Source organism: Pinus tabuliformis, chromosome 3_2 (genome assembly GCF_031772625.1).
Source record: "Pinus tabuliformis cultivar Carrire ecotype Pingquan chromosome 3_2, CPIR1, whole genome shotgun sequence".
Lineage (NCBI taxonomy): Eukaryota > Viridiplantae > Streptophyta > Pinopsida > Pinales > Pinaceae > Pinus > Pinus tabuliformis.
The window spans coordinates 636076485-636091847 of record NC_142302.1 but is presented as its reverse complement, the minus strand read 5'-3'; the positions used below and the strand labels follow the sequence as shown (position 1 = coordinate 636091847).

The following is a 15363-nucleotide window of genomic DNA, read 5'->3' as shown; positions in this document are numbered from 1 at the left end:
CTTCCTTCTAAGGGAACTATGGAGGAACCTCCAAAAGTTGATTTAGGGGAAACTGCTAATCTTAACCCCAATCCTGAAAAGGAGAAAAACTGGAAACTGAAGTAGGAAAACTAAAGACTGTTATTCCATTGTCTAAATTAGTTAAACATGATGACTACTGTAGTCAAATCAAAAGATCAGTTAAAAATCACTAGAACTGAAGACTTCGTTAATGTTTTTGATGACCAACTAGAATTAATCTTTGGCCCTGAAGTGAATGGGAAACATTTAGAAGGAAGTATTCCTCCCTTCTATGCGAGCTTGAATATACATGATAAAATCCTTCACAATGCCATGTTTGACTCTCAGGGATCTCATAACCTAATGCCCAAGTCTGTTATGGAGAAATTAGACCTAGACATCACTAGACCATACAAAGACCTATTTTCTTTTGATTCCAGTCAGGTGAGATGCTTAGGATTGATAAAAGACTTGTGTGTTTCTTTAGTTCAACACCCTACAAAAACAATCTTAGTGGATATAGTGGTAGCAAACATACCACCAAAATATGGAATGTTATTATCTAGGTCCTAGGGTGCTAAGCTCGAGGGATCACTTCAATTATTCATGTCTTATGCTACTATCTCAGTCTTCGGCCAACCTAAGAAGATATACAGAGAAACATTGATGAAATACATAGTAAGTAGCCAGGAAAAACCACAAAATTTCCCTATCTACTCAGTACATTCTGATATGGATTCATTCATTCTTTACAATGCTAAAATCAATCCTGCCAACACTCAAAAAGTTTTAGCAGTAGAAACAAAAGAAATTAAAAATCAAAAATCAAGTGTTCAGATTCAGGAAATCTCAGACACCAATGACAAGTTAGACAACAAAGGAAAATCAGATGAAAACAAAAAACCAAATTCCCTTGTTAAACAAATTCCCACCACCCCTGACATTGATTATGTGCATGAAATTCTTTGGCATTTAGAATTTCATGGTTCAGTCAATAAATTAGGGGTAGGGGTATAAGTTTGGGTGCATAACTTAGAAAACGACCATGCTGAAGGCCATGCCTACAGATTAAATTTCAAGTGCACCAATAATATGGCAGAGTATGAAGCTCTTTTGCTAGGAATTAAACTTGTCAAAAGATTAGGAGCAATTAGGGTATTTGTCATCAACGATTCAGAATTAATCATTAAACAGATCAAAGGGAACTATTTGACAAGGGATCCTAGATTAGGATACTATAGAGGAATAGTCATAGAGATTCTTAATACTTTTATGGAAACCAAGCTTGCTGTAGTGCCTAGAAAACACAACTTATAGGCTCACATTCTGGCCATGTTTGCTAGCACCTGCAAATTACCTTTTGAACCTAATCATCAGTTTACTACTAAAATTAGGCATAGACTAGCTATCCCTAACAATATGAAGAACTGGAAAGTTTTCGAAAGTGATGAGCAGATTAATAACTTTTTAACTTTAGATGAAGAATTTTCTCACAGTTACATAGATGTTGATACACACAGTAACTCTAAACATATGGATGAGCTAGAAACCAACATTTTAGAAGAAATTTCAATTCAAATGATTCATCATACAAAATTAACTAGAAAGAAGTCCAAGACCTAAAACAAATGGACCTTGATGAGATAATTGAAGAAGAAACAGAGGTTATTGACATAAAAGACAATCATCTGCCCAAAGGATTAACTGCTCTAGAATACCTTTTTGATTCCAATGATATTCCTAAGAAACCTAAGATGGAACCATTAAAGGCAGACATTGAAGAATATAATCTAGGAATGGAAGACAATCCAAATATGATAAAACTATCAAAGTCTTTACCACCTGATCAGAAGATAAAATATGCTGAACTTATGAGAGAAGTCGAGGATGTTTTTTCCTGGAGTTATGAGGATTTGAAATCATATGACACCTCAATAATTCAACATACTATACCACTAAAAGAAGACCAAAAGCCCTTCAAACAAAAACTCAAGAGAATCAACATTGTATTACTACCACCGATTGAAAAAGAAATTAAATGTATGTATGAAGCAAGGATTATTGCACCTATAAAATTTTCAAAGTGGGTATCTAACTTAGTACCTACCAGGAAGAAAACTAGTGAAATAAGATTATGTGTATATCTGATAAATGTGAATAAGGACTCCCTTAAAGATAACTATCCTTTACCCAAGATGGACCATATTTTGCAAATGGTAGTAGGTTCTTCTAGAATCTCTCTTTTAGATGGATTTTCAGGATATAACCAGATTTTGGTTCATCCTGATGACCATGAAACAACTTCCTTTACAACACTGTGGGGCACATTTATGTATATCAAAATTCCATTTGGACTTAAAAACGCGGGAGCTACCTTCCAAAGGGAAATGGACAATGCATTTGCTAAAGAGATTCATGTTTTCTTGTTATATATCTGGATGATCTTACTATTTTTCTAAATCAGATCAGTAGCATTGGACCATCTCAGACAAGTATTTATTAAATGCAGAAAATATGGTATTTCTTTAAATCCCAAGAAGTCCTTGTTTGGCCTGGAAGAAGGTAAACTTTTAGGTCACATCATTTCAAAGGATGGCATTCGAATTGACCTTGCCAGAATAAAAGCAATTTTACAAATACCTCATCCGAGAAGTATCAAAGAACTTCAAGCTCTCTTAGGGAAGATAAACTTTCTGAGAAGATTCATATCTAACTTAACAGAACTGATTAGAATACTTAATAATATGTTAAAAAAGGATTCAAGTATAAAATGGGCAATAGAAGCCAAACAAGCATTTGAAGAAATCAAAATGGCTTTAACCATAACACTGGTCCTTATAAGTCCCCAATTTGATAGAGACTTCATAATTTTTTCTTTTGCCTCGGAACACACTATAGCAGTTGTTTTATTACAAAAGGATGACCAAGGATGTGAAAAACCTATCGCCTTTTTTAGTAAAGCACTCAGAGATGCATCACTGAAATACAAGATCATGGAAAAGCAAGCTTTTGCACTTGTTAAATCCATTAAAGACTTCAGAGTTTATATGTTATACTCTCATGTGATAGCCTATGTACCAAATACAGTTGTCAAGGACATCCTAACTCAGGATGGAATTGAGGGCAAAAGGGGTAAATGGATTGCTACCATCTTAGAGTATGATATTGAAATAAAAGCTACAAAATTGATAAAAGGACAGGGGTTGGCCAAACTTATGGCAGAAACCAATTGTCAAGCCCTAGACATAAATGAGCTGGATGACGAACAGGAGATGGCAACTCCACAAATCAGCCAGGCCTTTTCAGACTCACCTTGGTATGCTGATGCAATTTATGTGTTATAAAACCTACAAGCTCCTCCAGGGTTATCTAGAAAAAAAAATAGGTTTATAAAGATGAAAGATTCAAAATTTTGCATTCTAGATAATGCTCTTTTTTGGAAAAATAGTGAACGAATTTTATTAAATTGTTTGTTAAAAAATAAAGTTGACAAGGCTCTCCAAGAATTTCATGCAGGAGACTATGGTGGACACCTCTACTGGAAATCAAATCTAGATAAGATCTTAAGGTCTAGCTTCTATTGGCCAACCTTGTTTTTTGATGTGAATAAATTTGTGACTTCTTGCCATAAATGTCAAATGTTTGAGGGCAAGAGAAAACTATTGCCTTTACCCTTGAAACCCATTTCTACCGAGAAGCCTTTTCAACAATGGGGTCTTGACTTCATTGTTGAAATCCATCCTCCCTCCTCTGGCCAACACAAATGGATACTCATTGCCACTGAATATTTTACTAAATGGATAGAGGCCATCCCTTCCATACAGGCCAATGATACAATGATCATAGGTTTCCTAGAAACCAATATATTGTCCAGGTTTGACTGCCTTACTAAAATCATAACTGATAATGCTGTAGCTTTTAAATAGAAAAATATGATCAATTTTTGCAACAAGTACCACATTATCTTAGGCCATTCCATAGCCTATTATCTGAAAGGGAATGTACTAGTTGAATCTTCCAACAAGAGCCTGATTAATATCATCAAAAAACTATTGGAAGAAAACAAAAAGACTTGGCATAAGAAATCGATAAATGAACCTTGGGCAGACAGGCTTACACCGAAGAATCCATTGGCACCAGTCCTTATGAGTTAGTATATGGCATGGAGGTTGTATTTCCTTCATCATTAGGAGTTCCTGTTATGAAACTACTCCAAGAAGCTCAAGTGGAACCTAATGATATTCAAAGAAGGATAAATCAGACCATCAATTTACAGCAAACTAGAGATGAGGTGCACTAAAGATTCCAAATATGGTAGGAAAAGCTCAAGAAGATATTTGACAGAAGAACCAAGGCAGAAGATTTCCACCCTGGAAATAAAGTGCTAAGATGGGACTCCAGAAAAGAAGATAAGGGGAAACATAGGAAGTTTGGCTTCCTATGAAACGGACCATACATTATCTATGCCCTACAAGGAAACAATACATATTTTCTCAAAAACTTGGATGGGAAGCAGAAGAGGGACCAGTCAATGGTCGAATGTTAAAAAATTACTTTGATCCTACCTATTAAGGTTTACCATGATGTTTAACATGTACATACTATATCCTTTGTAATGTCACAGTTTTGATTGGATAGTAACTTTTGGAGTTGAACCTCGAAGAAAAGGCCTTAAGCTTCAGAAGTATCATTATCATACATACAATAAAGCAACAAGAAGAAGAAGATTGCAGAGCACAGTCAAAGTCATTCAAAGTCCATTTGATCTACTATTCTTGACTTTCCACTAGGGAAAGCCATCCCCAAGTGGAGCCACTATTAGGGCCCTATACCAATAGGTATCATATCTCATGGTTGACTTGATGAGCTATGTAATATGTTCATACATTTTCTTATTTCAAAGGTTTTCCATATTTTCAAAAAACAAAAAAAATTAAAAAATTTTAAAGAGGGTATACCTTAAAAGAAAAATCAAAGGGTAAAAGGAATAAAAGATGGTTAAAAAATGAAATAAAATGAACCCCAAAAAAGGAAGACCAGGAAAGTGTGAAATTCTAAATGCCACTACTTTTTACTTTTGTGTAATAAACAATTGTGTGCAGTTTGTCACTTATGCCACAATTAATGAGTAGTCAAACAATTTAAACTTGGCTAACTCATTTTTCAATTTCATGTTGTAGAAATAGAGAATAAATATCTGACCAAACAATGTAATCTTGGAAGATAAGTAGATAGCTAGAGTAAATAGAAGGAGCTCAATAGTTTATTTTAAGCCCTTGGATGTAATAAGTGTATATTTAGATAGATATCACTATGTAAAATAAAAGAAAGTGAGAAAGGGGTTTGCCAGTCTAAGTGCACCCTAATAAAGAAGTGAAAATGCTAGGATAAAGTAGGTAGGGTAAGTGGATGATGGTTGCAGAATAAATGTGTGATGAATGGTTAAGTTTAATGTTTAAATATTTTGCTTTCATCACTTGGAAAAAGCACAACTCACATTGAAGATAGAACAACAAAGAAAAAAAGTCAAATTAATTAATTTCCCTATTGGTTTTCCCCTTAAGCTTCACTAACTTCCCCTAAGTACTAAAGGCATTTACAAAGTTAAAGGGGCTCAGAGCATTTCTTTAACTTCTGGAGGGACCAAACCCTCGGCCAAATAATTTACAAAGAATAAGTACTTAAACCATTCATTAAATCATCATACCCATTTATAAGCTTTTCCTAAGTAAAATTCGATTTTACTTAGGAAAATTACAAATTTTCCACAAAAAACCCTTGTTTTCACTTTAGACTAAGTTTAAATACACACTTCAAATGTTTTATACTTAGCAATTTCCATTTCATAATGTCACATTAACTTTTAACTTATTAATTTATAAATCCCTTATAAGGTTTACCTGCTCCCGTATTACTTTAATTATGTAAAAATCCCGAAAATACTATATATCCCGCCCCAGTTAAAATTATAACCATAATACATTTTAAAGAGGGATTAATGAATTAATCAATAGCGCATTAAGAAGCCTAACCCCTTCACTACATTAAATGGTATTAATTAACCCTCATGTTTAATTAATAGCCTCACTAGCCAATCCCTCTGCTCCCGATATGATTATATAATCCTTAATTCTATCGAGGCCCACCTGCACTAAACCCATGTCACTTCATACCCCCGACCACCATCCAATCACATCTCCCATGTCCAATGGCTGATGTGCATATCGCATGACCTTTGCAACTGCATGTTAGTGTGCGATCGCAAAGCGTTTTGTGCACAGTACCTTGTCACGCGTCATTTTTTCTATGGAATTTTCGGCCTAATGAAAAATACCACCCCTCCCTATAAGTGGTGCGATATGAATTGGTTTACCACCCTCCCACAAAAGAGAAAAAATCATGTCATTTTCCGCTGATGACACCCATCCAAATTCTAAAACCCGCCAACCCTTGACTTTGTACATAAAACAAACAAGTCATTTTCATTGTATTATTCTACAAAACTATACGCCCATGCAAAGGCGTCAAGGTCAACCAGTTTGAGCTTTCAACCACCAAACTACTCCAAACTTCACAGCCAACATAGCCCAAAGCCCTCCAACCACACCTAGTACCTGCATTTCATTGTTGATTCCCCAAAAAGCAGGTATTTATCAAAGTCCTAACAAAAACCCTACAAGTATTGGGTGTGGAGCCTGATTATCTTCTATATTCAAAGGTATCGCCACATAGGACCCCAGTTCGAAATGGGGGCGGCAACGTCGCCCGTAAAATATTCACTACAGGGGGGGTCCATGGGGGGCGGCTGCGACCTTTGGGAGCCCCCCCTGGCGGGGCGTTTCGGGGGCAGCGCCCCCGAAGCTAAAAACAACTGTAAAATTTCCTTGTAAAAGTATAGTAATTTCTAGTCAATCTGGGTCGTTCATTAGGCGGATGATCTGACGGTAGAACTTATGTTTAGTTTAGGGTTTTTTGCCCTAGAAGGCAACCCCTCTCTTTGTATGAGGGTATTGTATTTGAGGTTGTGTGATAGATGTGTATTGTGTGAGCGAGAAACAGAGAGGTGAGACTGTGAGAGAAAACAGAGGATATTACAACGGATTTGCTGTAGGTTGTGTCTCTTCATTTTGCTGGATAATAGAAAGGAAGGACTGACTATTCGGGGTGGACATAGCCCAAACTGGGTGAACCACGTATATCTGTGTCTCTCTTGTTTTGTGTGTTTTCTGTGTTTATATTTCTCCAATATTTTATGTGTTCCATTGCTCCGTAATATATAATTTTCTAACAATTTGTATTAGAGCCGAAGGTCTATTTGGCTGATAAACTCGTAGGAAAGAAGGGTTCCTGGTTCGAGTGGGAGAAATGGTGGAAGATGGTAAGTTTAGGGTCGAGAAATTTAACGGCCAAAAATTCTCGCTGTGGAAGATGCAGATGGAAGATTATCTGTATGAGAAAGATCTATACCTACCATTGGGTGGAAAAACAAAGATGCCGACGGGTATGAAAGACGAAGAATGGATCCTTCTCGATAGAAAGGCACTCGGGACAATACGGTTGTGCCTTGCTGCGTCAGTCACCTTCAACATTTCGAAGGAAACCATAAAAGAGGGTTTGATGCAGACATTGTCGAAACTATATGAAAAACCCTCGCCCTCAAACAAGGTATTTCTTATGAAACATTTATTTAATATGAATATGTCGGAAGGTGGATCTGTTGCAAACCATTTAAATGATTTTAATACAGTTACAAGTCAGTTAAGTTCTGTAGGGATAAACTTTGATGATGAAGTTAGAGCTCTGTTATTCTTGTGCTCGTTACCCGAAAGTTGGAATGGTTTGGTAATGGCCATTAGTAACTCCATTTCTGGATCTAGTACTTTAAAGTTTGATGATGTTTTCGGTGCTATCCTTAGCGAGGAAATGCGACAAAAAAGCTCCGGTGAGACATCGGGAAATGCTTTGAGTGCAGAGTCTAGGGGAAGAAAAATGGAAAGGGGAAAGAGCTTAGGATATCGCAGTAATTCAAGGAAAGGCAGATCCAAGTCCAGATCAGGGATAGTGTGCTGGAAATGTGGAAAGAAAGGACACCTAAAGAAAGATTGTAGATCTCGGAAGGGAAAAGAAGGAGATGCACATCAAGAAAACAATCATGAAGCAAATGTGACAGGTGAGGTGTTACAATATGCTTTGATTCTTTCTTCGAAAATATTACTGATTCCTGGGTGGTAGATTCAGGGGCTTCATTCCATGCCACACCTGATAAGAAATACTTTCATGACTATGTTCAAGGCTATTTTGGACAAGTTCGTCTCGGTGATGATAAACCCTGTAAAATCGTTGGAATGGGTAAGGTTCTTGTAAGACAGCAGAATGGAAACCAATGGCTACTAAAGGAGGTAAGGCATGTTCCAGATCTAAAGAAAAATCTGATTTCAACAGGGCAGTTAGGCGGTGAAGGTTGTGTGATAACTTTCATAGATAAAGCTTGGAAGGTCACCAAAGGAGCCTTGGTAATAGCAAAAGGCGAAAAGGTTGGTACATTATATTTATGCAATGGTATTTATAAATCTGTTAATGCTTTAACTTCCAAAGGACCAGATGCAGCATTATGGCATCATAGGCTCGGACACATGAGTAAAAAGGGGATGAAGATTCTTCACTTAAGGAATTTGTTGCCAGGTTTGAAGAATGTTGATTTGGACTTCTGTGAGAATTGCATTTATGGAAAACAGAAGAGAGTCAGATTTCTCAGAGTTGGGAAAGAAAAGAAGAATGAAAAATTAGAGCTTGTGCATACAGATGTATGGGGACCTGCTCAGGTATCATCTCTCGGTGGCTCTCGTTATTATGTTACTTTTATTGATGATGCAACTAGAAAAACTTGGATTTATTGTATTAAGAATAAATCTGATGTATTTGATACTTTCAATAAATGGAAAGCTTTGGTTGAGATTGAGACAGGAAATAAATTGAAGTGTCTTAGATCAGACAATGGAGGTGAATATTGCAGCAAAGATTTTGATAGGTACTGTTCAGAGCATGGAATTCACAGAGAGAAGACAGTTCCAAGAACACCACAAGAAAATGGTGTGTCAGAAAGGATGAACAGAACAATCATGGATCGTGCAAGGTGCATGAGATTGCATGCACAGTTTTGGGCAGATGTTGTAGATACTGTTGTTTATCTAATAAACAGAGGGCCTTCAAGTGCCTTGGATGGTGGTGTTCCAGAGGAAGCATGGACAGGTAAAAAGGTAAACTACTCTATTTTAAAGCCTTTTGGTTGTGAGGCCTTTGTCCATATTGATAAAGAAAATAGAACAAAGATTGAGGCAAAGTCAAAGAAATGTACCTTTATTGGATATGGTGTTAATGATTTTGGTTATCGCTTATATGACTACGAAAATCACAAAATCATTAGGAGCAGAGATGTAATATTCAATGAAAAGGTCTTGTATAAGAATCAGTTGCAGGAAAAGAAACAGGAAAAGGAAAACAAGGAATATGCATTTCTTGATGAAATCACTGAAAAAGTAAAGGTGTCTGAAAATAATAATAATCAACAACCACAAAAACAACAACCACCACAACAACAACAGGCACCCCAAACACCTGAAAGTAGTGTTAGAAGATCTACCAGGATAAGTAGACCCCCTGAACGATACTCTCCTTCATTATATTATTTATTGTTGACTGATTTCGGTGAACCCGAATGTTATGAAGAAGCAATGCAGGTTGAAAGAAGGAAGAAGTGGGAGGTAGCCATGGAAGAAGAGATGGACTCTTTAATGCATAACCAGAATTGGGATTTAGTCAGGTTGCCTGTAGGAAAAACTACATTGAAGAATAAATGGGTTTACAGGCTGAAGGAAGAAGATGGAGGAAAACAGAGGTATAAAGCTAGACTTGTGGTGAAGGGGTTTGCACAGAATAAAGGTATTGATTTTGATGAAATATTTTCTCCTGTTGTTAAAATGACTTCAATCAGAACTATTTTAAGTCTTGTAGCAGCTGAATATTTTCATCTTGAGAAGTTAGATGTAAAGACAACCTTTCTCCATGGGGATTTGGAGGAAGAGATATATATGTAGCAGCCACAACGATATGAGGTGAAAGGGAAGGAGAAACTAGTGTGCAGGTTGAAGAAGAGCTTGTATGGCTTAAAACAGGCTCCAAGGCAGTGGTATCTAAAATTTGACAAGTTTACGTCTGAACAAGGTTATACTAGATGTCAATCTGATCATTGTGTTTATTTGAAAACGCAAAATGATGGCAGCTATATTATATTGTTATTGTATTTAGATGACATGCTTGTTGCAAGATCTAACATGCAAGAAATAAATGTGCTCAAAAGAAAATTGGCAAATTCATTTGCAATGAAGGATTTGGGAGCTGCAAAAAAAATCCTTGGTATGAGAATAACTAGAGACAGAAAAAATCGTAAATTAACATTGTCTCAGAATGAGTCCATACAAAAGACGTTGAAAAGATTTAACATGCACAATGCAAAACCAGTTAGTACACCTTTTGCTAGCCATTACAAACTTAGCAAGGAATGTGCCCAAAGACCCAAGAAGACATGGATTATATGTCTAAAGTTCCATATGCATCAGCAGTTGGAAGCTTAATGTATGCAATGGTCTGCACAAGGCCTGATATTGCACATGAAGTGGGAGTTGTAAGCAGGTACATGAACAATCCAGGAAAGGAACATTGGATGGCGGTGAAATGGATTCTCAGATATTTGAAAGGTACCAAAAATCAAGCATTATGCTTTGGTGGTTCAAACATCTGACTACAAGGATATGTTGATGCGAATATGGTAGGTGACAGAGATAACAGGAGGAGCACTACAGGATATGTATTTATTGTTGGAGGAACAACTGTCAGTTGGGTTTCAAAAATCCAAAGTGTTGTTGCACTTTCAACAACAGAAGCAGAATATGTTGCTGCTAGAGAGGTTAGTAAAGAAATGATTTGGTTACAAAGGTTTATGGGTGAATTGGGTAAGTAGCATGATATGGGCACATTATACAGTGATAGCCAAAGTGCCATTCATCTTGCAAAGAACTCAACATTTCATTCCAGGACTAAACACATACATCTCAAGTACCATTTCATACGATCAGTGTTGGAAGATGGAGAGTTGAAGTTGGAAAAGATACACGCTAGCCAGAATCCTGCAGATATGCTAACAAAAGTTGTAACCAGGGAGAAATTGAAAATATGCTCAGTTTCAGTTGGTGTTCATGGATGATGATGGAGATGAGAAACAACCAGATCCAAAGAGGAGTCATTGTCCAACAAATGGGGCAGCGGTGGAGTTAATACAATCAGTCTCCAAGTGGGAGATTGTTGGGTGTGGAGCCTGATTATCTTCTATATTCAAAGGTATCGTCACATAGGACCCCAGTTCGAAATGGGGGCGGCAACGCCGCCCGTAAAATATTCGCTACAGGGGGGGTCTAGGGGGGTCCAAAGCCAAAAACAGCTGTAAAATTTCCTTGTAAAAGTATAGTGATTTCTAGTCAATCTGGGCCGTTCATTAGGCAGATGATCTGACGGTAGAACTTATGTTTAGTTTAGGGTTTTTTGCCCTAGAAGGCAACCCCTCTCTTTGTATGAGGGTATTGTATTTGAGGCTGTGTGATAGATGTGTATTGTGTGAGCGAGAAACAGAGTGGTGAGACTGTGAGAGAAAACAGAGGATATTACAGCGGATTTGCTGTAGGTTGTGTCTCTTCATTTTGCTGGATAATAGAAAGGAAGGACTGACTGTTTGGGGTGGACGTAGCCCAAACTGGCTGAACCACGTATATCTGTGTCTCTCTTGTTTTGTGCGTTTTTTGTGTTTATATTTCTACAATATTTTATGTGTTCCATTGCTCCGTAATATATAATTTTCTAACAACAAGTTCTTGTTTTCCACTGTAAATTGACTTAAAAGGCCCAAATTTACCATCATCCTGTTGTTATCATTACCATTCAAGTCCTCTAGACCCTCTATTTTGCCCACTTTTTTATAGAAAACCTAAGTCCCGTTTCTGAATCCACAAGAACCAGAAATGGAATTCCCGGTAGCTTTGAATGTTGCACCCATTAATGGTCCTCGTTGAGATTTAGATTATTTTCCTCTCAAAAATAATGAATTCCAGATAAAAGGCTTAGCCACTGATAAAATCACCTCAAAGTCTTTTGCCAATGTAGAGATAACTACTTGAATGGTCGTGATGTCATAAGACTGTGGGAATCCAATCTTCCCATATACTTTCTTCCCTCTGTCTATGTTTTCCTTGACATAATCCATCATTTCCATGCCAATTATGACCCAAACTACAGAGAAGTTATGTCTCCCAACCACACAATCCTTTTCCTAATAACCATTGAATCAATCAATGAGATGTTGTAACTTCACTCCAACCAATCCCTCACCCCCATTTCCATTAGACATTTACTTTAGAAATCAATTAAATTGTCCCAATATGAACTTGACCACCTCTGCCAGACCTTAATATTCAAACAATATCAAACCAAGGATCCACTCCTTATATGAAAGTTTTCTTCACGGATATGGGTAAAATCATAGTCGATATGATATCTACAGTCATGGGATTCAACACTAGTGAGTATGTAGATGAACTAACCCTAGTGTTGATGTCTATCTTTACTCCTAGACAACCCTCTGCTGTCAAGTATGACTATGCCTCTTTCATTACTGACAAAATTCATGACCAGTTCACAAGGCTGGAGAATGAAAGGGTTTTCAAGTTTTCCACCTTTATATATCATCTCATTCTCTACTACCAATCAGAAAAATTCCCATTTTCTGTCATGAAACTAGATACTAAGGGTAATCCAAGGTTTTTCATCTTTTGGACCTCCATCTTCTATAGATCTTACGCCAACCCTTATTCTTATAATGAGTTCATTGATTGGTTTGTACACCCAACAACCACCTTGCTGACAGGGATTTAATCTCCCAGAATTAGTGATGATATCAAGAAGATCCTCCAGGTCTCTAAACAATATACAATGGTTGACTGGTATTTATACCAGGACCATACAAAAATTAGAGTATATGGATGTGAGCTTTCCCCATTCAAATGAGACTGTTTGCATTGGAATATTATAAACAAATGATAAATTTAGACTTGATTCATTTTCACAAAGCCAAAAAGAAAGCACAACTCAGAATCAAGAGTCAATTAGGCCCTTTCATCTACAACACTAGAGAAGCATGGAGAGAAGTAGAGAAAATTCTAGAAGATTAGCTTAAACTACACAAAAGTTTTAGTTTGTTTCCTTATGATCCCCATGGTTTCATCTGTGATAGAAGGAAAAAAAATATATTATCACCTTACATATATGATAGAATTCCATAGATTGAATAATTTGCCAATATGGATGAATGGAGGGAAGGTACCTTAGTGGAAACTGATGTTGAATAGGTCAATATAGAAAATGTAATGAAGGATCTTGAAAAAACACTTGACTTGGATTCTTTTGGGTAGGTATAGTTTGAAACTTCTCAAAGATCAGCATCAGAGATTAGTGCCTCTACAGCTGAAACTTCTCAGAAGCACTCGCAGGATGCCAACACACCACTTACAACGATATCCAAGGGAAAGGGACCAGAGACTAGCACCCAAGCAGTAGAACATTCAATCATGTCTAAACAACTTGAAACTTCTCAAGAGAAAGCTCAAACACAGGCTCACCCAACTCAAGTTAATGTAGAAGAGCCTCAAATTTTGTAGACTCCTCTGGATGAGGAAAAGAAAAAAAAGTGAGATAGGGAAGTAGCTACCCCTGCTAATCGCCAATTAGAGTAGCCTGGTGCTAAAAGGCACAGGCTAAATCCTAATTCAGAATAGGAATTTTTTGAAGAAACCACATACAACTAAAGAAAAGAAGGTGTAGGGAGTCACCAGACTTTCCCAACAGGTGGGACACCTTCTAGCTCAGAGAGACAGGAGCTAGAGAGACAATAGAGCACTGAATTATCATCCTTTAAGCTTCCAAGAAGTGAGAACCTGGATTTTAAAAAGAAATTCAAGGAAATAAAAGATAGGAATGAGCCATTAAGAATCCAGGTCTACAATCAATATTTAAAAATGGCTCCCACCAATCAAAATAGGTTGATGTCAGCCTATGACATCAAGGAGGGCAAAATGGAAATGAGCCTCTTCAAGCCTAAAGTATAGAAACCTCAAACAGCTGCAGATTACCTTCAAACAAATTTTGAGGTCATGACAAAAGATATTCATCCCTTGGATCAAATTGAGCTACACAGGTAAACAAGAGAAATGATATATTCAAATTTTACTGGTAAGGCCATGATGACACAAAGATTAAAGAATTCTTTAAATAATACAACTGCCTAATTACAACTGGAGAGAGCCTCCTCACAGACTAAAGATAACAGAATTAAATCCTTAGAAGAGTTAGTGATTGGATTGGGACATAATCCAAAGGATGTGAAGGCTGTAGAAGCCTTAAAAAATAAAAAATATGAAGACATAGGTGCCTTGAGAAAGAAGCTAAAATTACCACCATCGAGACATCCACAAACTGTAGAAATTGTTCAGAAGAAGTCTGAAGAGAAGTTTATGGACTTGCTCCTAAAGCTTAATGAACAACTGAAGGAGATCGAGCAAGAACTAAAAATATCACTCAAAAGAGAGCAGGGACAGTTGAACTCCCAGCCACCAAATGTGATAGAAATCCTGATTTAGTCACTGGAATTTCCTATTTGAGCTTCACTTGTCCCACCATCACAAAAAATTTCTAAGAAAATAACTGATTTTAAATCAGCGATATCTCCCTCATCCGGACTCCAATTCGACTCATTTTTTTTGAACTTGGGTATTTTTTCAAAAAAACTCCATATCTACAATTATATTCTGTAGTTTTTGCACCATAACATACAGATCTTCTCCACAATCTCACCATCCTGAAAGATGTCTACAACCTAATTGAATTTTAAATCAACAATATCTCCCTGATCCAGAGTCTGATTCGACCGATTTTTTTTTTTTGAACTTGGCTATTTTTTCACAAACAATCCAGATTTGAAATTAGATTTTCTAGATTTTGTACCAAAACATATATATTTGATATGCAAACTCACCGCCCCAAAAAATTCCTACAAAAATTTAAAAAAAAATCTCCACTTTGCCTAAGAAAGTTCTCTGATACCAATTGTTATAGATTTGATATGAAAATATAAGACAATGCAAATAAACCCTAGAAATAACAAGATCAGAATATAGAAATGCTTCTTTATTGATCAAAACCCTTAAGGTAAGGAAACACCATACATTCACTCCATAGGGAAGGAGAACACTCCACAAGCCATAT

The 15363-nt window shown here is 36.8% G+C and overlaps 1 pseudogene; it reads right to left on the bottom strand.

Moving 5' to 3' along the window:
- LOC149182229 (potassium channel KOR1-like) overlaps nucleotides 1-12319 on the bottom strand; it is a 64832-nt pseudogene extending 52513 nt beyond the window's left edge.
- Between the last annotated feature and the right edge of the window lie 3044 nt (nucleotides 12320-15363).